The 22,787-nt window shown below is 42.1% G+C and overlaps 1 long non-coding RNA gene across 1 annotated transcript in view; it reads right to left on the bottom strand.

The window, feature by feature from the left end:
• LOC132249906 (uncharacterized) overlaps positions 1-22,787 on the bottom strand; it is a 73,293-nt gene that overhangs the window by 5,665 nt on the left and 44,841 nt on the right. The window contains exon 2 of the long non-coding RNA XR_009461383.1: positions 10,479-10,529. This is a non-coding gene — a long non-coding RNA (uncharacterized LOC132249906). The remainder of the gene's footprint in view (positions 1-10,478; positions 10,530-22,787) is intronic.

Here is a 22,787-nt window from a genome sequence, read left to right as displayed (position 1 = left end):
TAACGTACCATTTTACACTCTAATGAACTCAGTCTAGTTACGGTGCTAGATTGTATTACCTTTTTCTCTGCTTTGAATGCTGACTGAATTTTCTAAAAAAAAAATAAAAAAATTCACAGATTCATAGAAAATTAGGGTTGGAAGGGACCTCAGGAGGCCATCTAGTTCTAGTCCAATCCCTGCTCAAAGCAGGACCATTCTCAACTAGATCACCCCAGTCAAGGCTTTGTCTAGCTAGGTCTTAAAAGCCTCCATGGATAGAGAGTCCACCACCTCTCTAGGTAACCTGTTCCAGTGCTTTACTACCCTTCTCATAAAAAAATTTTCCTAATATCTAACCTAAACTTCCCTTGCTGCAACTTGAGCCTGTTGTGCCTTGTTCTGTCATCTGCCACCACTGAGAACAGGCCAGCTCTATCCTCTTTCAAACCCTCCCTCAGGTAGTTGAAGGCTGCTATTAAATCCCTTCTCAGTTTTCTCTTCTCTAGGCTAAATCAGCCCAGTTCTCTCAGCCTCTCCTCAGAAGCCATGTGCCCCAACCCCCTAACCATTTTCATTTCTCTCTGCTTTAGTGTTTCCAGTTTGTCCACATCCTTTCTGTAGTGGGGGGCACAAAACTGGACACTTTAGACGTGGCCTCATAGTGCTGAATAGAGGGGGAAAAGTCACTTGTCACTTTCCTCAGTCTGCTGGTAACACTCCTACTAATGCAGCCCAGTATGCCGTTCACCTTCTTCACAAAAAGGGCATGCTATTGGCTCATATTCAGCTTATTGTCACCCCCATGTCCTTTTCTGAAGAGCTGCTGCATATCCAGTCAGTCCCCATGGGACTGTTCTGTCCTAAGAGCAGGACTTTGTACTTAACTCATGAGATTTCGTTTGGTCCAATCTTCCAATTTGTTGAGGTCTCTGAATCCTAGCCCTACTCTCCAGTGTATCTACCACTCGCCCCAGCTTGGTGTCATCTCCAAGCTTGCTGTGGGTGCACCATCATATCTTCCAGGCCATTTATGAAAATATGGAACAAAACCTGCTTCAAGTCCAAACCCTGGGTCACTCCACTTGATAGTACCTACCAACAAGACATGTAGTCATTGACTACTACTGTAGTCATTGACTACTACCCCCTGAGCCAGATGATCCAGCCAATTTTCTATCCACCTTACAGTCCAAACCATATTTGCTTAGCTTGCCTGCAAGAATGGTGTGGGAGACCATATCAAAAGCCTTGCTAAAGTCAAGGTATATCATGTCCATTGCTCCCTTTACATCTACAGAGCCATTCAGCTCATCATAGAAGGCAATCAGGTTGGTCAGGCATGACTTGCACAAGGTGATTCCATGCTGACTGTCCCTAATCATTTTCTTCTCCCCCAGGGGTGCGTATACACATGCTCCAACGTGTTCCGATTACAACGTGCATCAGAGCAGACTCGATTAATCTGCTCAGATTAAGTGAGTCTGCTGGAGTGTTCTAATCACATTGCCCCAGCGTGCTGCAGCATCTTGCATATTCAGCATCCCATGTTTCAAAATGATGGCAGGGGTGCATTATATGAGCTTTACTGAAAGTACCCCTGCCACCATTTTGAGATGTGGGATGCTGAACATGAGATGCTGAGAGCTGCTCTAATTAAAAAAAATACCTCAACCCCTGACCCTAGAGCATGTGTATAGATGCCCCAAGTGCTTATAAATGGATTCCTTGAGGACTTGTTCCATAATTTTTCCAGTGACTAAGGTAAGCTGACCTGTCTGTAGTTCCTCAGATCCTCCTTCTTCCCTTTTTTAAAGATGGGCACTATATTTTCCCTTTTCCAATAGTCCAGGAAAATCATGTGCCCAAATCAAAATTCAATTTTATATATATAGTATGTTGAACATCTGTTCAAGCACAGGTTGAGCTTTTTTCCCCCCAATAAGTCAATATAACAAAAGCAACCAAATTAAATAAAGCAAAATAAGCTTTGTATCCAGCTACCCTTGGGCTACACACCTCACAATGTACAGTGCAGTATAGGATGGCCTATGGCTAAAACTCATAACTGAGAGAGAGGATATATGGCTTCTGTTTACTGTTTGTTTGTCTTGGTTTTTTTAAACGGACTTTCAGTTTTAACTTGTGGAAGCCACCTCCTCTCCAATCACCCTGGTTAGTTTTTCTTTCCTGCACTTTTGCACTTTCTGGGACAGGATACTATCTCAAAGATAATGAAAAATCTTTCTCCCCCATAGAAAAGGTTCAGGTTTTCCAGAGGATATGAGATATTGCCAGGCAGAATGATTTTGCAGTGGCTAGGGCTCCTTGCACTGCCTCTTTATATACTCTTTGAAAATTAGGTTGGGGGGGAAAGAAAGGTATTTACAGAAGGATCTCAATATAAATGGCAATCCTCTTTGACTAGAATCAGGACCAAACAGATGCCCACAGCTGCCCTGGATGGATGTACATTTTCCATTCCAAGGGCTAAAAGATGTTGCCCAGTCTGTCTAGGAGTCTTAGAAGATAATATTCACTATGTATCAGAATGTTCTTTATACAATGACATCACGGGAACCTATTTATTACCATACTTGCAGAAATTGATACATTTCTCAAATAGAGAGGAATTAATCTGGCTTGTACAGCAAACAGATCCAAATGTAGTAAACTGTCTTGCAATTTTTGCTTACAAGGCTGAGGCGATTAGAGTTAAATATCCTTTATTACTGATATGAGTGATATATTTTAACATTAGATTTGATTTTATCGTCTCAATTGTGGATCTGTGTACAACAATATTATAGATTTATGTCTTGATTTACTACTATATTTATATTAATAATGTTTTTATGTTGGTGGGCTCTATTTTTAGTATAATATTTGTAGTTCGGTTACTTTGTTCAAACTTATTTATATTCTGGTTATATGCCATGACACATTATGTCATCTTTGGGAGCATGGCATTTAGCCAGAATCCTTAATAATAATAAAATTTGTAACTTGTGGACGTCATTTACACCAATATCCTATCAATATTCCATAAAAACAATTATCAAAATATATAAAAATTATAAAAATAGTTTGCCTAAAATTAGATCTAATTTTATTTCTCAGCACTGAACACCGTAAATTCTCATTGAAGTTTATGTAATTTATTTAAGACTCTTAATATAGATGTAGGCCCTAATTTTTAGTGGGCTGAACACAAGATTTCAATTTATGTTGGTTTATTATCACTTGTAAAATTATTTGTCTTAACATCTGTGTCTCAGTTTTTTCCACTGATAAATGAGTGTAAGAACATTATATCTGTGTATCATAATATTACTTGCACCTATAAATGTGAATTACAGAGCAACTGTTTGCCAAAGAGGCTATATAAGGAATTTGCTATAGCATTTATAAAATCATGAGCTTATATGCCAATTCAATTCTTATTCATTAATAAATAGGCTGATTCATTTAAATTGTTTTAAGTTCACAGAGTAAAGGGGGCTGAGAATAGCATGGCACTTAAGCCCACAAAACAAAATGGCCTTGCATCCAGTAGACTGGATGGCAGTAGAGTAGGTTTGTATACCCAATTTGATTTTCATTAAATGCATTGTTTTTCTTTTTCATGAGTAGTAACCATGGCTTAAGCAGATTCTATTCTCTAAAGGCTGATGGAACAAAACTAGTCAGAAGTCCCTCGCCTGTCCAGAGTAGAAAATTAACTCCTGAAGATACTGTTTATCCATTTGGAAGAAAATCCTCTTATTTTCTAAAGGCATCCATTAGAGGATAGTTTCAATATGCTCTTGCAGTATGTGTACACAATAATTGCCCTACCAAGGGGTCCCCAAATTCTAATTTTGTAGACTTGGCAGGGAATGTGTTTAAGAGTTATGTTCAACTGGAGGCAGATCACTTTAATGAAGAGAAACTGGTAGAAGCAATTAGTAAATTCTGGAGAGACTACTTGTCAGTAGATGTTTGAAACAGCTACATCAACCAGATTCACAAGGTACTCCCAATTATTACAAAAAATTATGATGGGCCCCTGCAGAGTGTGAATATGAACAAAGCTCTACTGATATACATTCTAGGAATGTTCTTCCCACAGAAATGTCTTTTATGCAACAAAGCTGACATTTAGGGCCCCTCTACATGTGCAGTGAAAAGGCGCAATTGGATTTAACGCACAATCCACATGCCACACATGTGGCAGAAGGCACAATTGTGAAATCCTGCATTAGATCCCATTGTGACATCACAATCCCAAGCTCCCCCTGCCCTGGCTCCTGTGGCCGAGTCCTGCAGCTGACAGGGCTTGGAGGAGCTCACAGCAGGATGCTGCCCCCACTCTTTGAAAATTAGGTTGGGGGGGTGGGGGGGGGAGAAAGGTATTTACAGATGGATCTCAATAATAAATGGCAATCCTCTTGGACTAGAATCAGGACCAAACATGCCCACAGCTGTCCTGGCTGGATGTAAATTTTCCATTCCAAGGGCTAAAAGATATTGCCCAATCTGTCTAGGAGCCTTGGAAGATAATATCCACTATTTATTAGAATGTTCTTTATACAATGACATCACGGGAACTTATTTATTATCATACTTGCAGAAATTAATTCCTCTCTATTTGAGAAATATACCAATCTGGCTTCTGGAATTAATCTGTGGAAGCCTCACAGCCAACTTCTACTGCAGGGCTCACAGCAGCGGCAGCAGGACTCGCAGCAGGGGATGTGGGGTTCAGAGTGGTGACAGTGAGGAGAACACTGTCATTGCTGTGACCCTTGTGAGGTGCAGGGCTCACCATGTTGGCAGTATTCCCTGTCCTCCAGATTGTATCAGCAGTGGGGCTCACAGTGAGAGCAGCATGGGCAACACTGCTACAAGCCCCACACCTTACAAGGCTCATGACAGTGGCATTGTTCTCTGGCTGATTACACTTAAGGTGTGATTGACCAGGTAATGTGTAGAGGGAATGATATAGACACTTTTTCGATATTAGAAATATTAATTTCTAATGTTATGGTAAAGATGTATTTATTGCATGTGATAGCAACCATGTTGTAGCACTTTGTCCACTAAAATGAGTGGTAGATATAATATTAACTGTATAACCAAGCAAGTACAACAACGCATCTGCATTCAAAAAGATGAAATCAATAAATATGTAATGTGAAATTCTACTTAAGTCATTTCATAAAGTCTGATAGTGATATCTTCACTGAAAACAATGGAACTAAAGAATATCCATTTTGTTGTTACCAAGAAACTCAAATTTATAATGATGGCTTCCACTGGAATAGTAATCCCAGCTTCTCATTAACAAACTATGTTTTATATTTTAGCTTTAGCATACAAAATTTTCAAAGTTTTAAATGAAATTAAAAAGAATTAGGTAGTTATCCTTCAGGATCAGTCAACCAGATCAGATACAAGAAGTGAAAGTGCCTAGCCAGGAATGCCAAGGACGAGTAGGTAACACAACACATGGCTTGCTGTTTGTAGAGCACATATAGCTGTTTGGAGTCCACATATTGTAACAATCTACTGAAGTAATTGGTGTTGCTACAAATTGAGGCTAGTATGGCTAAGAAAAGAATTTCACCTTCAAAATGTATTTTCTTCTTATTGGAACAGGCCCATAGAAACTAGTTTCACCAATAGTGATTAATGCAAGATGCTTCACAGGAATACTAAGTCCCATAATGCTCCCAATGGAACAGCATTTCTTGGAGGAAATTTCTTCCCAGCTTCAGTTTGTGATCAGCTTGTGTCCTCTTCTAGTTTTATTCTCATCCATAAATGTGACTTGCTTACAAAGTTATTTTTTATGATACAAGCTAACACTTCAATACTGCTACCCATTAGGAGAAGGCAGGGATTTTTGTAGGTGATCTCTTGTACTGGGCCAAATGCATGGCTGGGAGAGACTTAGGGAAACTTTTTAATGTAGTTCATGCTTCTTCAAGTCTTTGAGAATACACTGTATTCATAAAGCTTCTCTAAGGGCATAGTTGCATGGAACACTCAGCATATATATTTTATTTAGATGGTAAGAAGAATTACCTTGCTGTATGAAAAGTTAGAATGTACAGTGTTGTATGGTAATCTGTACCTCAGTTTCAGCTTGCTCTGGACAGGGCTGGAGCCAGCTGTACTTCTCCCCCCACCCCCACCTTCCAGACACTCACCCTAGCATTGGGTGCCACAACTCATACATCTGCCCATGAGGAACTGCAACCCCATGCCTGGAGCCCACAACCTCCCTTCCATGTTCCCAACAATGCCTAGCCAGGTAGTGCCTGGCATGCTAGGGAGAGATGCGTCTTAGGCAGAAGGAGGCATGGTAAGCCAAGCCCAGGAGAGAGTGCCACTCTAGTCACTGGATCCAAACCTATCTCTGGATCTACAGGGCAAGCCAGGTCTTTGCTGCTGGCAGCCTTGAACCAGCTTTGATGTAGTGCTGGGGCTCGACAGTCACCCGTTTGCCAGTTCAAACCCCTATACTGCACCAGAGTCTTGAACTCATTAACCTCTGTAGAACAGTCCAACGTGTTACCTTATATGATCTGGAGAAACTCCTCCCACAAAAAATATAACTTTGCTACAATATGATCATACTTAGCACATGGTTTTATTGCTTGAACATGTGGACACTCATGTTTTAAGTACAGTTAACATGTCCTACATCTAACATTCAACAGGACCTAAGTCCACCCCAACCATACAGCTGGTTCAACAAAAGATAAATCACCCACAGAAATCTTTGCCTCTTGCATATTTCCTGGACCATCATGGCTACAGCATCACTCCAATATTACCTCCTAGAATTAAATGGGTTTTTTTATGCCAAAAGTATTGTGCTGACTGTGGGCGGGTTGTGGTTGCTAACTTTGTCTTCCTCTGCACTCACCTGCCATGACTTAGATTGGAAAGATAACAAGAGGGATTCAGTGATATTGCTCCACACAGAATTAGTAAAGCCACCCAAGCAGCGATTTCTCACACCCTAGCTTTATTGACCAGCAGGATATTTGGTGAACAGCAAGAGCCTCACTAGTTACACTTCACTAGTGAGGGAAGCCCAGGCTGCCGATAAGGGAAATGGCACCAGGTGCCTCAAAGATGCATAGTAACCATTACAATTCTGGTCACTAATTACCTCATTAGCATGGTGTGTTCTCCACGTCTTCAGTTTATGCAGTGTGCCAGGAGTGATCCTTGCTGCTCCCTTGCTGTCTGTGCCATCACGCTCATGGTTGCCCTTTACCCTACTGAACAGGGGCTCATTCTAGCTCTTCTGGCTGCCTCTCACCTCAGGGGACCTCCACTTCTCTCCCAGCTTCCCACTGAGCCACTTCAAAGAGCCACGGCTCTTCCCTGGAATCACCAGAGCCACTGCCATTTCCAGGTAAGTACCTAGTCCTGTGGCCGATCCTCCACCATCCAGCATCCCATGGTCCCAGTGTGCTGCAGTGTCACGAGTCTGGCTCCTTGCACTCCTTTATTTTGTGTCTTGGTTGCCTCATGTAAATCTTGTGGTGCCCAAACGCAAAATGCCTATGCCCTGCCGCCGAATTTATACCAGCCATAGTGGGCTAATCACCCAGTCTTCACCCCTGTGGCGTTTTGTGCCCTTTGTGCCACCTGGCTTGTCGGGGTGTAGCCCCTCCCCTTGACTTTCCTGCCACGACTTTGATGAAAAACAACTAGGAGAGGGTTTTTTCCCAGTACAGATCTTCCCAGGGGGGCTCTCCCAATGGCCGGCAGTACTTACGGTTGTTTGGCGTGATGTTCCACGGGGCTCTGCCTCCCCTACGCCCTGTCCACTCGCCAACCTGGTGGATGTCTATCAATAATGATCTTTGGCCCTGTAGGGTGGCCCAGGGCCCACCTTCTTGGTTGCGGTGGCTTTTTCCCCTTCCTTGGGGTTTATCTTAATTTAAAAAAAAATATTCCCCTGTGGAGGAGAGGGCTGCAGAGGACTGCCTCCTCTACCCCCGCCTCCTCCAGGGGGCTCAAATGCTTCCTCCCTCCTGCTGTCTGCAAGGGACTCCCCTGCCTCCCCGGCCTCCATTTCTGACGGGAAGTGGAGGGATGCCCCTGCTTTGCCTCCGGCAGGGGGCTTAAAGACCTTCCTGGGGTTGCCTGTGGGAGCTGCGGCACGCCCACTGAGCTGTCGGCCCGCGTTCTCCTTCTCCGGCTCCCTCCCCGCCCTAGTTATGACAGGGCTTTTAAACTTTCCCACAGCAGCCAGTACGGCTGCCGGGATTGGTCCAACTGTTTCCTGCACCAGAAACAGTTGATTAAACAGCCAGCGTAATGCCGGTTCGTGCAGCTGTGATCACAGTCGTGGCTCCTGTTCCAGCTGCCCGGCAGGAGGTGAGTCATCCCTATTGGGGGTCTGCTCCCGGGGTATGGGGCTCGTGGGGTCTGCTCACTCCCTTTTGGGAGCCTGTGGTGGTGTCTCGCTGCCACAACCCCGGTGCATGATTCTTTCCACCTGGTGGGGTGCAGTGTCAGGTCATCCTGTCTGACCTGACTCAGTAACAGGGCTCCTGCCTAAGTCCCTATTACACTGACCACACACACACACACACACACACACACACACACACACACACACACATCTAATCACTCAAAACCAAGTTAATGTCAAAGAACTGATGATGCTGAAAGTCACAATGAAGTATTCTGCTGCAAAATGAGATGACCATTTACTGTTAATCTGCCCTGCCTTCTGTTGCCAACTTTTGTGTCAAGAGGAGAGCCAGCTATTTGGGGGTTCACCTGGTGAACAATGGAAAGTAAATGGTAAAATTCTGAGGGACACTTCCCATTTAAAGAATGCATAAGAAATGGACCTTTAATCTAGAGTTACTGCCTACTTGTGGGATTTAAGAATAAGTTATTTAACAAGAATGCACTTCAATTAACATTTCAACTGGGAAAAAGTTATAACTTGTCTTTTTCCAATCTCCAAATAGGATGTTCCATTTGTCTGTTCTGATGAAGCAATGCCCACTCTGACTGACAGTTAGGATGCCATTTATTCAGCACTGAATTGGAAGGAATTTTAAACTGACTACAAAGAGGGGCCTTTAATTTTTCATCTATTTTGTAATTTAGCTCAAAGCTCCCATATTATTTCCTTGATAATGGCTACACCAAGTACTTTACTAAGGAGAGTAGATTTTAAAAAATACCAAGTGAAATAAAGCTAGGAAAGCTATTTGACCTTGCATTGGCAAAATTCAGTTTTTGTATGACCAAGTATGGTTCCATTAAAATCTGGTTAAACTAAAATTACCAGGAATAAAAACAGAGATTCATGGTACATGTGAACAGATCATAGGCACAGAGGGATACAATTGCAGTTAATTTGGCTATAAAATATATATATAGCCATTAGGGGTGTTGCTAGATAGATATGCTGATCCAAGGGAAGAGTTATCAGGAGGAAAACTAATTAAATGTCAATACCAGAAAATGCAGATTAAACAAACACTCCTTCCCCAGCACACTTTTCCCTATATTTTCCTGTTAATTGTTTATCCTACTACAATATCTCCTTCAGTATGAAAATTACCCTAGTTTGAACTCATCCAAAATAACTACAGCATAGTTTTACCATTTATACACCACTTGGTTTAGCTAGTTGGGCTCAATTCTCTCATATCAGTGTAATTCAGGAATCATTTAGCTGAACTAATGGAGTGTAAGACTAATAGAAATGAGAGAAGAATCAGCCCTTTTGTAGAACCCCTACAACAACATCAGAAACACAGGGGAAAAAAGACTTATCTTTGGTATACTTCAGAACCCTGCTTTGAATGAAATGAATGTGGAAGCCTTCAACTCTAATGATAAATGGATTATTAAACAGGGTAGGTTGCTGATTAGACATGGGTACCCATGTTTCCTATACTATATCATGTGGATGGAAAAAGAAGAGACACTGAAGAAGTGAGACTAGGGAGAGACATCCTGAAAACTCATAGTGAAGTTTGACTAGGAAATTTAAAAAGTGAAAAAATGAATTACATTCAGACAACAGCCTGACAAAGGGTGTTTGTGCCCGAAGCTTGCTAAGAAGAATTTTTCCAGCTATTTGAGTTGGTCTAATAAAAGATTAGACTAAAGAACATTGCCTGTCATTCAGACAACGTGAAATTTTCAAAGTTTTGCATTAAATTTTTTTTCAAGCAGTTCTAAGCAAAATACTGTTCTCTAAACTCTCTGATGCCCACACCGTATTCCTCCAGTTGACCCATAATTCAGCTGCTGTGCCTCAAAGCCCAAGCATGTAATATTTCCTCTCTCTCCCTGTTCAAACCCTTCCTAAAGACTGAAGCAAACAGCAAAACACCTGATGAGCCAGGATTTAACCTTTACTTTTCCTGTGTAGTGCACAACCACTAAATTATTTTTAGTCAAATGCCCTTTTCATGTTATAAGCCATCTTAAACATTATTTAGTATAAAAGAGTTTATTACCTTTGACTGTAGTCCATAATAAGTCTTGGAGTGCATTTTTTGTTTCTTGTGCTATAAAAAGGGAAATAACTACTTTCAGGTTTTGTTCTTCATATTGTTGCAAGTGAATTGTCAGCTCTTAGTAATAACTACCATTAGATTCCAAGATGATACATACATTATTCTAAATGTACTTCTAATTCAAAACTCTGAATACATCTTAGTAAAACTTAAGCAATTAAAAATGGAAGGTAATTTCACAGAACCTGGTTTACATTCTCAAAAAAGCTTTGTGTAGTTCAATATATTTTAAAGTATCTATACTAGCTAAACTTGGAAACTATAACATCTACAGCAAAACAGGTCATTTTAATAAGTATATTTCTGACTGGCCAAATTAAGTACTTATTTTATAGATATACCCTGATTCCTTAGTTAGGTCTGGTAATAAACCATCACTTGTCATTCTTCTCCATTTTTAATAACTTTCTGTTGTGAAGCCTGCTAGCTTTGATACACAGTATGAAAATTCCACTGGGTTCGAACAGTAGGAGAGAAACTTCTGAGCCATAGGAAATCATTACAGTTTCCCTCATTAAGTTGTATGACAGGCTAAAAAAAAATTGATTGCCTTGCACTAAGCAACTACCACAGATATGTAAAACCACACCATGCTCTTTCCACTATGTGCTAGAAGTAATACAGCTTTCCCCAGGTACTTGAAATTCAAACCAGACTATGCATTCAGAGTCTGTCATTCAATGAATAAGTTAAATTAGACAAAGTTGACTTTACTTCAGATAGGTACCTTTATGCTTTCCTCATACATTTTAGTGAGGTAGTGAATTAATGAAAATTACAGAAATAAGAAATTATATAATTTGTCTCACAGGAAAATGCATCCAAATCTATCAACTTAACCATATTAAAATGTGATATTATCTATAAAGATATGAAATCCACATAGTATTTTTAAATTTATCTTATGTTCTCCTACAAGAAAATACGTCTAAGAACATTGTAGTAAGGTTGGAGTGTATTGTAACTGTGGTGCAGGAGATGTTGAGAGAGACTTTTTTGTGATACCTTTTATTGAATCAACTGTAGCATTGGGAGAGCTAAATCTGTGTTTGGTTAAATCCTTCAGACCTGAGGGAAGGTATCAGATACTTGGAGGCTTGTCCAACAGCTCTTCCAACTATACAGTTGGTCCAATAAAAGATACCACAAAAAAAACTTGGTCTTTAAGGATGATGTTCTCATTTTTATTCTTCTAGCACCTGTGTTATATCTTTTTCTCTCTACCTACTTCTATTAGGACAAAATTCTCCTTGCAGATCCCAAATGACATCCTTGCTGTTAACTTAAATGCTCAGAGAATTTACTGAGTGGAATATTTATACTGGAAACTTTGAATGCCAGGTTACGTCACTTAGAGGTTACTTTTGGCCATTTGTTCCAATTCCATCCTTGTTCACTTTGTTTATGATTATTATAAGGTTTATTTTGGCTTTACAGTTACCTGGTCTTGGAGGCTGGGACTCAGATGCATCCTTTTCCTGAAGCTCAAGTGTGCCCAACTTATATAAACAACTCTGCTGGGAACTAGCTGTTGGGACCTAGCTACTGAAGGTTTGTGACTAGGAGAGTATTAAAGTCTTCAAGTTTTGGAGCTTGGTTGGTTGATTTTTTTGTGTCGTTTATCTCCTATGCATTATTCCATTGAACAGATAAACTCAACAATTAAAATAACTATCCTTCTTTGAATAAAAGCTAGGAACTTTGTGTATCAATCATGGAGCTAAATCTTCCATTATTTGTTCAGGCAAAACTACTTTCAAGTTCACCAGCTATTTTGCTTGAATAAGGAAGATAAATTTGGCCTACACCTTATGATTAGAAAAAGTCAGATGAGTGAATCTGTATGAAGAAGTTTCAAAAGTGATAGCTTCACTAAAATAATAATTTGTTAGAAGAAGGGAGGTATTAAACTTGCACTTCAGGCACTTCATTATGGAAAAGTAGAGTGGTTCATGAGCATGAGAGAGAAGGTACTAAGATCTCTTCACAAAGAATTGTAGAAAAAAAATTTAGGCTTAAGATCTGCTGTAGCCTGAGCTCCATATTGCAATAATCCACACAAGCAGAAAGAAATATGGTTCATATATCTAGGTGACAGTATTAATCCAATGCCTGAATTGTTCTACATTATTAGCCAAACACATTTTCCCAAGGATCCAATAGTGGCCATTTTAAGCTTGCTGTTTAAAAGGAAATATGGGCTGAAATGCATGAAACTAATCTCATTATTCCTAGTTGCAGCCTTGGGCAAGATCATAATGAAATGGGATGGGAAGAAAGCTCCATATGAAAGAAAATGGTCTGAAAGAATCTTTGAAGTGTTGATAATGGCAAAGTTAACAAATGAAACTAACTACACAGGAGACTCCCACACAGGAAGGCTACTTTCTGCACAATTCAACTGCAGAAAATCTGATTAAAAAAAAGTCAATGGCTAGCCAAGAAAACTTGGAGCCTTTCCAATTTCATACACTATAAACATGATGAGTTATCCAATGTCTATCTTAAAGGGACTACTTAAATACAATAGTCCTTAAAACTTTAGTTATTTTGAGGTTAAGGGTAGTGTTATAGGTTACCTTAAAACATCATAATGGCTCTTAAAAAACAAGAGCATTCACCCATTAAAAATGAGTTACTACCCATATTTAGTACCCTCTAAGACTGCTTGCAGGTGTTAAAAAAAACCCCAAACACCCATGCACTTTACTGAAAGAAGCAGCATGTTACTTTGACCCAGCTCTGCAGTACCTGTATAGATCGGACACTCCAGTCCTCCAGTATCCCAAGAGGCACTGCTCCCAGGTGGACTAGATATCATCCAGGACTCTACAGCCCAGGGCTCACAGCTGGGAACAGTCAAATAATAGGTGGGTGGGAATGGGTGAATGTGGAAGAAGAGAAAAGGGGTGAAGGAGAGTAGGGGAGCCAGTGTAGGGAACATGCAGAAGAGGTGAGGGGGAAGGATTGGAGATGGGGAGAAAGAGGGAGAGGACAGGGTCGGGAGTTGCTGGGCTTCTGCTCCCCCCTCACTTCCAGATTGCTCCCCTGCCACCACAATTGCCCCCTCTGGCCCCCAATCAGTCCCTCCACCCATGGATCACTGCCCTGTTGCCTGAAATCAGCCCATGAGTAGTAGAAGTTCTGGTGGAGGGGTTCCCCCTCTGCCTCCTCCTGGAGACCCTGTAGACCATGCCTCCCTAACATGCCCATATCCAGGCCATGCCAGGCCCTGCAACTGAAGGGAAAGCAGAGAAGGTGTCAGGCGAGTTAGGAACTTCAGGCAGTTTTGGGGCCTGCATCCAGGTGTGTGGGGGTGGCACAGGCTGCAGGCAGCCTAGAAGCAGCAACTACTACTGCCCGCTACTGCTACAACTACCTCTTTTGGGCCAATTAGGGTGGCAGGGCAGTGATCCAGTAACAGAGGAACCAATTAGGGGATAGTGGGGCTGATCCAGGGGTGTAGAAGGGATCCGTCACTGGATGAGGGGAGCACGGGTAATCCAAGTGATTTGGAGGGCCGATACTGCAGCTAGACTAGACAGCTGGTGAGCAGGGCATGTGTGGAGCACACCTGCATGCCCCAGCTCACCAGCCTTTTAGCGGCAGATCTGAGCAGTGCACATTAGAGAAGGTATTAACTCTGAATGTGTGATTAATGACTAGCACTTGTTAATCTTGACACCAACTAACATTCCTTAGGATTATCACTTGCTAACTCTAATGTGTAATCTCTCCCTTGGTCTCAGCTCTGCCCTGGTGTGGCATGCATACAGCAAGCCCACTGGGTCTCAGTTCTGACAGTGTGAGTGCTAACCCAACTCCTGCTCCACTGTAGCATGCACACAGTGAGCCTGCTGGGTCTCAGCCCTACCCTGGTGCAAGTGCTAACCCAACTCCCTCTCCTCCCACCCCAAGCCAATCCCAATTCAGTGAAACACATGAATATTTTTGTTCTGTTTTATTATTATTATTATTCTTTTTTCCTACTGCTTTTCTCTTTATTTCTCCCTGGTCTACTCATTTAAAATAATCTTTTTTTCCAAGGCTTTTCCCTTCTCACCCATGGTTCCAGCTGGTGCCTGCTGGGTGAGGGAAGTCATATAGGTGACTAGACCAGTGCCACCTTAGTCAGGGGGGGTCACGTGTAACCAGTCAGTGACCAGTGGCAGGGGTGGAGGAGGGGTCTTGGCCACGCTGGTCCCAGAATTGGCCGTGGCGCTTCATCCGGTGCGCCCACTCCCGGCCGCTGCTTGGGGGGGGGGGGCACTGGCACTCCTGCCTGCCCCCCCACCCATCACCTAATGGGGAGCATGGCCTGTCAGGGGGTGCACCAGCACTCTCAGAGGGTGCATGTGCACCCCGTGTGCCTCATATGCATTGCCACTGGGAAGCCAGAAAGTGGTTTCTGTGCATCTGAGCTACATGCCACCTTTCCCCTCCTCTCACACCCCAGAGGAAGGAGGGAGCTTTTGTCCATGCAAATCTAACACAGCATTAAGCCTTTACCTGTGACTGCTCTGAAACTGTTCTAACTTTATGATGGCATAACATTGCAAAGACTTTAAATGTTTTATAGGTAACCTGTAACAGCAGAATTGTTTCCAGAAGCTCTTTTTTGTTTATTATATTTGTGGACCAGACTTCTAACCTTCTATTTCCGTGGTGATGCACTATTATGTCTTGTTCTTATGTATGTGAGGGAAGAGAAAAAGGAAGAGATAAGTTATACCTGTCTTCAAAGGGTATGTCTTAGAATATAAAGAGGACGTGCATCCTGCATCCAGTGAGCATGCAGCCACGGAGCTTGTTAAAAAGAGGAAATTGCTACAACTGTTTCTCTTGGACAAGAAGTATAATTTATTAGGAAGGTGTTAACAACCCTGTGAAAAGCACATATGTTAGTAAGGCATGTTGGAATATATTGCTCCTATACACATGCAGGGAAGTTGCTCCAATGTCCTATAATTACAACACACTGTAATTAATCAAGCCTGCCAGAGTGGTAATTTCTGTGCTCCAGCAGGCTCCAGGTGTCATGTGTATCAGTGTCCCTGTGCAGAAAAATGGTGGCAGGAGCACTTTAAGTAAACCTTGTTCAATGAGCTTTAGTTAAAGAGCCCCTGCCGCTGTTTTTCAGCACCGGGACACTGATACATGTAACGCTCCAGGCACTTTAATTAGCGTAGCTCTCGGAGCCACGTTAATTAAAGCACCCCACCCTGCCTCCCAGACCATGTTTATAAATGCCCCCGACTATTAATAAAAGGGGGAAGTCTTTTGAGTCTGGACTCCAACAGTAAAATTTCATTACATATCTATAAAATACTACAGCAGTAGTTAGCCATGTTAGCCTGAAGTTAAGCAGAAGGCAGGGCAAAGTGGAACTTTCTACATTAACTTGTTTAGCGAGGCATGATCTTTTGTAGGCTGCAGACTACTTTGTCAGATGTGATTAATTAATTTTCAGAGAAGTAGAAAGGAATTTAAATACAAAGGTTAGGGAAAGGGTGAAGAAAAGAGGGCATTGCTGAGAGAGGCAAAGGTAGATTGAAGAGATCAAAAAGGGACAAAGCAGTCCAAACTTGCCATTCCCGGTCATCTTGAAGACCCTTTCTGCAACTTAAGGGGCTGCTCAGCCTCTTGCCCATCACCTCATCCCAAACACACAAAGGTAAAATAGTGCAAATGACTCTACCTCAGCATTCTGCTGATAACAAATCCCACCCAGCGGATAATGAATCCCACCCAGGGGTTCGTGAGATGGTGGCATTAAGAAGTGCACAAGACCATTTTGGTCCTTTCTATAATCTGAGGTTTACATTATGTGAATATGCCTGACTTAAATGCAACTGAAATAATGACACTAATTATACACTCTGGTGCAGTAGTTTAGATAAAATCATCAAATTCTCCTCTGTTACAATGAGATGAAACGCAAGTAATACCACATGCTTCAGTAAAGTTACCCAGGACTGCTACTGCTGTAATAAACACCAAATTCTAAATTCAAACATTCAAGAAAGGCTGCCAAACAATTTGTTCTAAACTCATTAAAGTTACTTTGTTAGCAGCAGATAAAAATCTACCTGGGGTGGGGGAGGGGTTGTTGCCGTTGGGATTTTTTTGTTTGTTTGTTCCTTTTCATTGTTGGCAGTAAGTGCTTCGACGAAAGTTAATTCCTGACTTAGTGACTCATTAATTTGTGGACAAAAATGTGAATTTGTTATTCAATTGTTTAACAAAAAAAAATAAGCAGTAGTGTTTCTGTATTGTCAAATAAATTGCTTCTCTGTAGGTTGCTGAAACTTCATCTTATCCTTCCTCCACTCATTTTTTTCCTCTCCTTTCATAGGATGATGTACAACTAAAACATGCCTGGGTCCTACATAGGCCACTAGGGGTAGTAACAAGACTAACTTAGTGTGCAAGCAAAGGACAACCTAATAATATCTTAAAGGAGCTCTTTACCAGCTTTTGGGCACAAACACCCTTTGTCAGGCATAGGGGGCATTTTTACACATGCATGCGTCACAGTGCCCAGTGCTATGAAAAGCACCCGACGCTGCAACACATGCAGTTGTATAAGCGGCAAAATGCACATCAGCACTGAGAAAATGGTGGCGGTGTGCTTTTGAATTACAACACCTTGGAGGTGCTTTAGTTCAAAAGTGCACCACTGCCATGTTCTATGTGTTACGCACATTTTGCCACTTATACAACTGCACACAGTGCAGTGCAGGTCACCTCGGCTTGCATGCAAAGCAGACCTGACTAATTGAGTCTGCTCCAAAGAAGTGGATCTTTGGCACATCGCTGGAAAAAAGTATATGTATAAATGCCCAGGGAGACTCTGGAGAGACTCCTTATGCCTGATGAAGGGTATTTGTGCCTGAAAACTTGCAAATAATGTTTTTCCAACTATTCAGTTGATCTAATAAAAGATATCACATTTACCCAAAGAACCTTGCCTACCTATGTTCCTAAACCAACACAGCTACAACCAACAAACCTGCATCTCAAAGGAGCAGCACGTATATAGCCAAAAGTGAAGGAAAGGTATCTGATACGCCTCTGAATGGTATTTTAATATTCCAGACCATTTATTTGTTTTGTAAAGAAAAGTTCCTTCTCACACTCCCTTTGTCCCCCCCCTCTGCCCCACTTCTTAAAGGCCATGTGTTGTGGTGAAGGTGTCAATGTGAATAGACTAGGTCACTATTTTAGACCATCTCTCACATATACATCCATCTAATACAGGGGTGTCCAACCTTTTTGAATGTGGGGCCAGATCATGAACTTGTTATCACCCAGTGGACTGGCAAGCCATATTCAAAGACCTCACAGGAAGCGGCATCATATCACCCCCCTGAAACAAAAGTACAGTATTTACTTTTGTTTCCCATCGCAGCACCTCGGGCCTCAGAAAACAGCTTGGAGGGCTGCATGGTGACCTGCGGGCCATATGTTGGACAAGCCTGATCTAATATAACCCTAAGAAAGTCTTGTATCAGGGTGGGGGTTATTTTTGCAAAACAACTTTCTCAGAAACCTATGTTTTGCTGTAGTGTAGAATGAAAACATGTTTTGAAATTTCAAATCATTTGGTAAAACTAAAATCAGCCTGGCCTCTCCTTGGTAGGAAGCTTGTTTATAAACTATTCCCTCGCTGTTTGTTTCCTTTCTGCTCTTTCCCCTGGGTTTTTTCTAGCTCCCAGTGGGACACTCCCCCTCATTATCCAAATGCCCCGCAGCTGGGATCTCACAACAGGGTTGACTCTTCCTTCTTAAAAAGGTACAGACCACCCTATTACACTTTCCTATATAAATAAAATGAGTGACAGAAAGCAAATAAATTGAATCAAATCAGTTTTAATATTAGTTGATGCTAAGGTCATTACACATTTAACTTGTAGGTCTCATATATATATGATGACCTTAGCATCAACTAATATTAAAACTGATTTGATTCAATTTATTTGCTTTCTGTCTCTCATTTTATTTACCCAAATTTATTTATTTCTGACTGCCATATATCATTTGTAGAGTGATAATCATAAAAATCAAGCTCTCCCTGCTATCATCAAGTCTGATCCAAAATTCAGTGAAGTCTGAGTATCTCCCAAAACTTCAGAATGCCTTGGTGGAAACCACTAGCATGAATTTATTCTCTGATAAATTATTTGGATCTAGTTCTTTCCTTTTTAATATAAAATTAAATGGGTTGAAAATTTTCAAGCTGTAATTGAATTAAGATCCTATCCTTGTCATTGATCTTCAAAGATACTAATGCTAAGGGACAACAAATTGTTTCATTTTCCTCCTAGATGAAATAAGACTTCAGTAGTTGCCCCAAGCACCGATGAACGCGTAAAGTTCATTAGTGTGTCTAGCTGCCATTCAGCTATATAGATAGTTATATAGCCCTGACTTTTATGACGCAACATGAAAATTCTAATCATAAGAGGTGCCACTGTGCAATATAAAATTATCAGCATGTTACTAAAAACTTTTGTTTTTCAGATGTATGTGCATTTCATTGTATAAGGTTTATATGCTTATCCAGCTAAGCTAATCTTGTCAAGGGAAGTTATTTTAATCAGATCATCCGTAGCTAGCACATTACATCCTATTTTTAGAACCATATATATTTACTACTGCATGTAGGAAGGTCTGGCTTTAAGTGCTTACACATTTTTAAGGCTAATCTCAACAGAAATATTCACCTAAAATATTGACATAGGGCCCAGAAAGATGCATTAATTCACACCCAATCATGTAATAGCTGTATTGTGTTCCTCTGCCATATTCAGCTTTAGGTACTGACCTGCAGCTGTCCAGCTGGAGAACAGGTATGAAACCCTGACATTGGATGAAGAAGCCCACTCCAACAGGAGAAGAGGCCAAGCCATACACACCTAGAGACAGGAAGGATCAAGAGCACTGCTGCAAGAAGTGACAGGTGGTGGCAGTTGGCTACTCCCTGCTGTGGGGCATCCATCTTTTGGCCTGGCCTGGCCTGGCCTATTGGCTCAGAGGCCTACCCAGGAGTCTGCATCCGAGACACCATGGACTCATCTAGCCCTCTGACTACCATCCCATACTGCTCATCCATGTGGACAGTAATGATACTGGGCAGATCAAAAGTGGCCACACAGCAAGGATGAAGGGGTCAGGGGCCCAGGAGATGTTCGTATCAGTACTTCCATTCTAGGATAAAGGCCCGGCTCGGAGCAGACACACCTGACGGTTAACATTTAGATAGAGAGATGGTGTTGCCAGCAGGACTTAGGCTTCTTCAGCCATGGGGTGTGGTTCCAAGAAGATGGACTGCTGGGAAGAGATGAGGTCCATCTAGCAAAGATGAAAGAGTCTCTTTACATAAAAGGCTTGCTAATTCAGTGAAGGGAGTCTTAAAGCTAGGTTCACCAGGGGATGTAGACAAAAACCCAGGAGGCTAGTAAAGAACTTAGAGATCTGAATAAAATAAATAAATAAAAATAAAAAACTTAGTAAGGGAAAGCTTCCAATAATGGAAACCTTAGTGTCCTATCGTCTCCCTGAAAACACTTCTAAGTTAGATATCTGTTTATACATTAATGAAAAAGTATGGGGAACAGGAAGTCTTAGAGATCCTAGTAAAACCACAAAATTATTATATAATTAGGATTATGGAGACATAGTGAGATAGTTCACATGATGAGTATGGCCATTGATGAGTATAGCTTGTTCAGGAAGGATAGGCAGAAGGAAGAAAAAAAATAAAAAGAAGGCAGTTTCCTATACATAAAGGCACTGTACCCATGTTCAGAGGTGCATTACAAAGTGGAAGGTAGACCTGTTGAAAGACTCTGGGTAAAGGTCAGAGGGGAGAGCAGCAGGGGATGTCACTGTGGTCACCAAACCAGGGAGATGGATGAAGCCTTATTATACAATTGACAGAAGCTTCTAAATCACAGGACTTGGTTCTCATGGGGGACTTTAATTATTGGGACATCTACTGGAAGGGAAATGCAGCAGTACATGAGCAGTCCAGAAAATTCCAGGAGTGTTGGGGATACATTTTTTTCATACAGATGTTAGAGAGGCCAGCTGGGGTGGGGGGAGGGGGGTCTTCTTGACTTAATATTCAAAAACTGGGAGGAATTGGTTGAAAATGTGAAGGTGGAATGTAACTTTGGTGATAGTGACCCCAAAATGAAAAGCCAGACTTTAACCAACTCAAGGAACTGGTGAGCATGACCCCATAGGAGGCAAGTCTGAGGGGAAAAAGAATCCAAGAGAATTGGCTGTACTTTAAGGCCTCCTTAAGGCTTGCTCCTGTGCCCTATCCTGATGCAATCAAAGAATGGAAAGTGCAAGTAGAGGCCAGACTGAATAGAGAGCTGTCTCTCCAAGAAATTGAAACCCAAAAAGGAATCTTATAAAAAGTGGAGGAAGCTTGGTCATAGTACTATGGAGGAACACAAGAGGATCACACAGACATGCAGGAAGAAAATTAGGAAGGTCAAGGCACAATTTGAGATACACCAGGCAAGAGACATGAAAGTCAATACTTGTAAAATTATTTTTGTATGTCAAATAAGAACAAGACCAGAGAAACCGTAGACATCTTACAGAACGTGGAAGACAATGTAGTTATGGAGAATGAAGAGAAGGCTGAAGTACTTAGTGACTTTTTAGCTTCAGTCTATGTAAATGGGAGTGGCTACTAGATGACAACTGCAGTTGGCAGCAAAGATAGGGAAAGAGAATCATAGAGAAGTATTATAGAATCATAGAAGTAGGGCCGGAAGGGACCTTGTAGATCTTCAACTTCGGCCCCCTGCCTGGGAAAGGAGGAAAACTGGGCTCAAATGACCCCAGCCAGGTAGGCATCAAGCCGCTTCTTAAAGACCCCCAGGGTAGGAGCCAGCACCACTTCCCTTGGAAGTCGGTTCCAGATCCTAGCTGCCCTGACTGTGAAGTAGTTCTTACGGATGTCTAATCTAAACCTACTCTCCAACAACTTGTGGCCGTTATTCCTTGTTATCCCAGGGGACGCTAGAGGAAACAAGGTCTCCCCCAAACCCTTCTGGTCCCCCCTAGTGAGTTTATAGACAGTCAACAGGTCCCCCCTCAGCCTTCTCTTGTGAAGGCTGAACAGGCTTAGGTCCCGTAGCCTCTGCCCTGCTGTCCCCGGATCATGCGGGTGGCCCTCCTCTGGACCCTCTCAGTGTTGAGATTGAGGTAAGACTGACCGACCTATAGTTGCCCAGGTCTCCCTCCTCCCTTTTTTAAAGATGGGGACCACGTTGGCTATCTTCCAATCATCTGGCACCTGGCCCGAGCACCACGAGCGCTCGTAAAGCCATGCCAAGGGCCCTGCAATAACCCCTGCTAGCTTCTTCATCACCCTGGGGTGGAGAGCATCTGGACCTGCTGACTTGAACATGTCCAGCCCCTCCAGAAGCACTCAAACCTGGTCCTCCTCAACCTTAGGTCTGGAGGCGTTCCCCTCGAGTCTGTCTTGAATCAAGTAGGGCTGAAAAGGACCTCCAGAGTCATTTAGTCCAACCCCATTGGACTAGATCACCCTATCCAAGCTATCCTAATGCTCTATAATCTAAACTAAGTAAGACTCCCATCAACCCTGACAAAAAACACAGACATAACACCCTAACCTGCTATCGGTAAAGCACGGGAACCAAGGCATCCAATGTCTTGCTTCTATAAAAGGTTGCTAATATATTCTCAAGAGATCACAGATAGCAGGCCACTCCTCTGTCTATAGGGGAAGACTAAAACCTCCACAATCCATACCAATATGACCATGGGGTAAAATGCCTTCCTGACCCCAAATATGGTGATCAGTCTGACCCTGAGTGGAGAGACAAGGCCCCCTAGCCAGGAACCTCCAGCTTTGGCTTCAGCAGGAGCCACAGTCAAAATCCCTACCTTTGGCTGTAACAAACACCCAATGCCTCTGAGGGAGGCTTGAAAATATCCTGACATGTGGCAGAAAGTGAGGCAGGGGCAACCAGCAAAGCCCAGAAGCATAGGAAATATCCATAGTAGAACACAGGCCTAGCTTTGCCTAGATCATCCCCAACCAGTGGCTGTCCAACCTCCTCTTGAATAGTCCAGTGATGAGAGTCCACAATTTCCTTAAGCAGTCTACTCCACTGCCTTACTATTTTAAACACTAAAGAAGTTTTTCTTCAAGTTCAACATAAACCAACTTTGATGCAACTTCATGCCATTGTGTGG

This window comes from Alligator mississippiensis, chromosome 4, assembly GCF_030867095.1.
Source record: "Alligator mississippiensis isolate rAllMis1 chromosome 4, rAllMis1, whole genome shotgun sequence".
Classification (NCBI taxonomy): Eukaryota; Metazoa; Chordata; order Crocodylia; family Alligatoridae; genus Alligator; species Alligator mississippiensis.
The sequence above is the reverse complement of the archived record's forward strand: the minus strand, read 5'-3'. Positions and strand labels throughout refer to the sequence as shown.